Source organism: Rhinopithecus bieti, unplaced genomic scaffold (genome assembly GCF_001698545.2).
Source record: "Rhinopithecus bieti isolate Rb0 unplaced genomic scaffold, ASM169854v2 scaffold_13690, whole genome shotgun sequence".
NCBI lineage: Eukaryota > Metazoa > Chordata > Mammalia > Primates > Cercopithecidae > Rhinopithecus > Rhinopithecus bieti.
The window spans coordinates 67,568-72,976 of NW_016807525.1; the positions used below are offsets into that span (position 1 = coordinate 67,568).

Genomic DNA, 5,409 nt, shown 5'->3' on the forward strand with positions numbered 1-5,409 from the left:
TTGCCTCTGATGCCTGCACAAGACAGTCTCCATGTATACACTTGAGAGCAGCATAATTCCCACAAAGGAGACATCTCTGGATAATGACAGAGTAAGAAAAATAAGGCTTCTGATGATGGACTTCCTTGGGGAAATGAGGCAGTTTTACTGAGCGTCAGAAAACTGGTCTGAGTCATATGGAAAGAAACCACAGTGTCGAAGATTATGTAACTACTGCAGGACAACTGAGGGACGATAAGAAGACAAGAACATGTGAAATGTGATTTGTGAGTTTATGTTTAAACCTCACCAACCAGGAGGTGCCGGGGCTGATGGCGATGGCCTGGAGCACGCTCAGGAGGCAGGTGGTGCAGACGGAGAGGCCCTGCATTACCATGCTCAGATAAGAAAGCATCTTACACTTGAAGTCATTTTGAAAATGAAGGGATTCAAAAAGGTCTGGAGACACCAAGAACACAATGGTGAGCAGCATCATGATGTGGACGAGGCCAAGTGACTGGTGGTCAGGTCAGTGGGCTTAGGATCCAGAAGGAGCGTCATGATACCAGAGAAAAGGAGGATGTTGGCCGAGACTCTAGTAACAGCTTGGGCAAAGAAGTCACTTTTGAATGATAACATAAGTGAAAACTGTGTACATTTTAATGGCAAAGAGGAAATATTTTATGTACCTGAAAAAACCAATAAAACTTCCATCATCAATGTCACTTACTTCAGATTCAAAATTATCACCATCATTATCATTTTAAATCCATCTATTTATTTTGATTAGTGTTGATTATCACATATAAATTCTTAAACCTACAGCCTGATCATTATATGCTAAACCAAATTATTAATATAGTTGATCGAACACCCACACATACACAGTCGCACCAGTAGAGGGCGCACATTATCTGTGCTCCTGTAATACCATGGCCACACTTTTTAAGTAAGCATTTAGTTTTGTTTTGTTTCGTTTTGTTTTGCATTCCTTCATTTAGTTTTCACCACCCAAAACTGTGACATGTATATAAAAATGAATCATGGGTGTTTGTAGAACTGAACTGAAGTAGATTTTATACTAATGGAAAAAGCAATCACCTGATGTATCTTGGAAAAAAGTAAATGCATTGAGTGGCTGTGATATCACATCAGCCTGACATCATGCTGAACATCACATTCATGCATGCAACGTTTCATGTATCCTATAAAAGTTATATAGCAGATACATAGCAGAAGGTGTTCTTTTCAGATAGTTTGTGGTAGTAAAAAAATATCTCCGTATTAGCAATGAGTATAATAGGATTAAACATAATTTTATTACGGTCATCTACTAAAATTTTCTTAATGTGAAATATATTAAAAAGCTTGGGAGCACGCCTGAGTGGCCCCGCCGTGGGGCCGCGCAGGGACCCACGCAGGTGGACGCGTGGACCCAGCCCAGGCGCCCGTGGCTCGGGCCGGGACTGCCCAGCGGAGCTGCATGCCTCCCGCCGCGCTAGCGGGCAGCACAGAGGGAATGCCGCGCGCCTTCCTGCGGAGCCTGAGCACGCTGTTCGACATCCTGGACGACCAGCGGCGCGGCTGCTGGCACCTACGCGAGATCCAGTCCTGCTGGCAGGGCGCCGACGCGCTAGAGCTGCCCCGCGGGGTCCTGAGGGCCTGCGCGAGGTGGTCCCGGACAGCGGCTACTTGACCTTCGAGCGCTTCACGGCCGGCCTGCACACCGCGCTGCTGAGCGCCGATGGCGGCCCCCGGGACCCCACTCACGCCCCGGTCCGGCCCGGGGACCAGCCACCGCAGCCGCCGCAGCGCCTGATGTTCGCGCCGGCCGACGAGCAGCGGACGGTCCTGGAGAGGAAGCCCCTGCCCCTGGGCGTGCGCGCTTCTCTGGCCGGTCCCAGCGGCGCGGCCCGCAGCCCGGAGCAGCTATGCGCCCCCGCCGAGGCTACGCCCTGCCCCGCGGAACCAGAGCGGTCCCAGAGCGCTCCCAGAGCGCGGCACTGAAACGGAGCCCCAGCGCGGACGCAGGTGCATCGGCCTGCAGGACCCTGGAGGCGGACTCGGGGGATGCCCAGCGGGCCCCCAGTGCCGGAGGGGAACGTCGGAGGCACACCATCACTAGCGGCGTGGACTGCTGAAGCACATGAAGGAGCTGGAGCAGGAGAAGGAGGTGCTGCTGCAGGGTTTGGAGATGATGGCGCGGGGCTGCGATTGGTAACAGCAGCTGCAACGAGTGCAGGAGCGCCAGTGCCGCCTGGGCCAGAGCAGAGCCAGAGCCGACTTTGGAGCCATGGGGAGCCCCAGCCCACTGGGGCGGCTACTGTCCAAGGTACAGGAGGTGGCCGGGTGCCTGGGAGACCTGCTGGCTGCGGCTTGTGCCAGCCCGGCCCTGCCCACGTCCTCCTCCGGGCCCCCCCTACTCTGCCCTGACGTCCACCTCGTCCCCAGGCTGGCAGCAGCAGACCATCCTCACGCTGAAGGACCAGAACCGACTCCTCACCCAGGAGGTGACCGAGAAGAGAGAGCGCATCATGCAGGTGGAGCAGAAGTCCGCGCTCATTAAGCAGCTGTTTGAGTCCCGCACCGTGAGCCAGCAAGACGGGGGGGCGTCTGGACCCCACCATATTGCCTGGCACTCAGCCCTTCGGGGCGAGCGCTCTATCGCACCCAACCTCTCTAAATGGAGACCCCCGGCAGACCCAGGCATTCCCGGAATGGTTTCCTTCCTGCAGCCCTTGCTATCCAGGCTTCCCAGGCCTGCCCCCGGCTGGTCCCCACACCGAGCCCTTGACTGGGTTTTGGCTTCCGGTGCTGACATGGGCTGAGGCTCTCTTAAGTCCACATAGTTCGTAACTACTACTGCCGCTGTCAGTGGACAGTGGGGGACCCCTCCGCCAGTTACCAGATCTCTGGTCGCCCCGGTTTCCAGCAGTGCTGCCCTGGGTCCCAGGGAAACGCACTACTCACGCCAGGCTGAACTTCCGACAACGGCCAGCAGAGGGCGCCGGGCGGCACCGATGCGGCGCCGAGGCTATGCCCCAGACCTGGGGCGGGGGTCCAAGGGCAGCTTACCCCCAACCTCAACCAGGTCACCAGGACAAGGTGGCTGTCGCTCGGTCGGGAGCAGATGGAGGGGATAGGGAAGGCCTGTAAACGGGGGTTGCCAGCCTGGCAGGGGAGCCCCAGGGATGGCGGTCGGACTTCAGGTCCGGGCTAAGGCTGACTCTGGCTGCAGCGAATCCGGGAGCCGGTTGGACCAGAGCTTGGCCCGCGTGTGCCTCCCGCAGACCCCGCGGTGATGGTCCTCCTCATCCTGGCCAGGACGCTGCTCCACGTTGAGTCCCACAGAACAACCTGTGAGCCTGGCTCCCCAGGAGGGCCCTGTCCCCAGGAGGGGGATCAGGTTGGGCCGCCAGACAGTTTCCAGACACGTCGTAGGGGAAGTCTGTCACCTCCCGGGTTCACGCTATTCTCCTGCCTCAGCCTCCCTAGTAGTTGGGACTACAGACGCCCACCACCAGGCCCGGCTAATTTTTTTGTATTTTGTTTAGTAGAGACGGGGTTTCACCGTGTTAATCAGGATGGTCTCAATCTCCTGACCTCGTGATCCAGCTGCCTCGGCCTCCCAAAGTGCTGGGATTACAGGCGTGAGCCACCGCGCCCGGCTGACTTTCACTGTTTTCTGTCTGACTTCTCTCCCTGTCCTCTTTGCACTTCCTGGGATTACCTCCCAAATTAACCTCTTGCACTTATTAAGTATCACAACTTTCTAATGGAAAACAAATGATAATTTATTCACTATTTTATCAAATACAATAGAAAATTCATATGGCAAATGAGTAGCAGATGTTATATTTGATAATATTTTTATTGTATTGTGCTTGATAAGTTTTATTATAAAGCTATAAATAACAATCAAACGGCTTTTCAAGCACACCTCTAAAGAATAAGCCCTCTACTAGGCACAGTGGCTCATGCCTGTAATCCCAGGATTTTGAAAGGCTGAGGTAGAAGGATCACTGGAGCCCAGGAGCTTGAGAGCGACCTGGGAAACACAGTGAGATCCCATCTCTACAAAACACTAAAAACATTTTTAAAAAAGGAAAAAAGATATACACTCTATTTGCATTCACCGTTTTAATATACAGTACCTAGGATTAGTGTTTTCTAAATCTGTGGGGTTTTCTTTATGACATACTCTTCCAGTGTACCAGGTGATGGTCTTTTTGTCAGATCTCATGAAACGGCACAAGTAACAACAGTCATTCCCAGTCATGCTCTCCTGTCTTCCTGTGTTTCAGAGAAATGTTTCCGCCTAGGGAGGCCTTATGATACAGTTCCTGTCAATGAGATTTAGAGAGAAATGCCTGGGGAGGCTGCCCTTCTCTGAATTAAAAGGTAGTGGTTTTCCATGTAATTCCCTGTGTCCTATCATCTTCACATTTTGTTCTTGTTGCTGTTTGGAATGTGGTTAATGCCTGGACATGGGACAGCCAACTTGGAGTCCAGAAGGAGTAAGCATGAGCACAGTTATTAAGCATAGACAACATCAGAGAGAGGAGATAAAAACAAGTTGCTACTTCATTAGGTCATTGGGTATTTCATCTGTCCTGGTGCTACCTATTTATGTTGTAGATAAAATGAAATACACATAACACGTGCTAGTACTATATGACATTATTGTCTTGATATCACCAAACACAAATTACTAGCTGCAGAATTAGATGAATTACTATATGTCAATTGCACCAGTGTTGAATGAGTAGGCGTGACCTGTTACCTAATTTTATTGTATCCATTCCCACAGTTGATCCTCAACTTTCCTCTCTAGACAGGCTGCACAGGAGCAGAACATGGGCTGTAAAAGAGCCTGAGAACTTCTAGCCTAAAAGCTGTGTGCAGTGCTTGAGGTTGAAACACCCACAATGTCTGTCTGGAAATCTTTCCCCCAAATTTTCTGGTTCCTCCCACAGAGCCAGGACCACATGATGAGGCTGATCAATCAGCGGAGTGTACAGGAGGGAGGTTCCTGCCTCCTACAGTGGATCAACCTAAGTTGGGGTTATACTTCATGTTCACCATCTGGGACACAGATTGTGTGTAACCACAGCATGCACACCTTGCAGATCCTGCTTCATACCGTCTCCCAAAGACATCATAATTATTAAGATCTGGTGTGGCTACCTGATATTTTAAAGCTATGCCTACAAAGGTTGCTTCATCTACTTCTCCTCATCTCTACAACTTCCAGTGATCTAGGCTTGGGGATGTACAACAGTCTGGTCTGCATCACTGCTCAATAATCCCTAGAAATGGTGGGGACAGAATCTCTCTTCTCTGATTATCAGAAACTTGACCGAGCACGGCGGCCCAGGCCTGTAATTCCAGCACTTTGGGAGGCTGAGGCAGGTGGATAAATTGAGGTCA

The 5,409-nt window shown here is 51.7% G+C and overlaps 1 pseudogene; it reads left to right on the plus strand.

The window, feature by feature from the left end:
* The first annotated feature begins 473 nt into the window (after positions 1-473).
* LOC108536173 (suppressor APC domain-containing protein 2-like) lies at positions 474-4,339 on the plus strand (annotated as a pseudogene).
* The last annotated feature ends 1,070 nt before the right edge of the window (positions 4,340-5,409 follow it).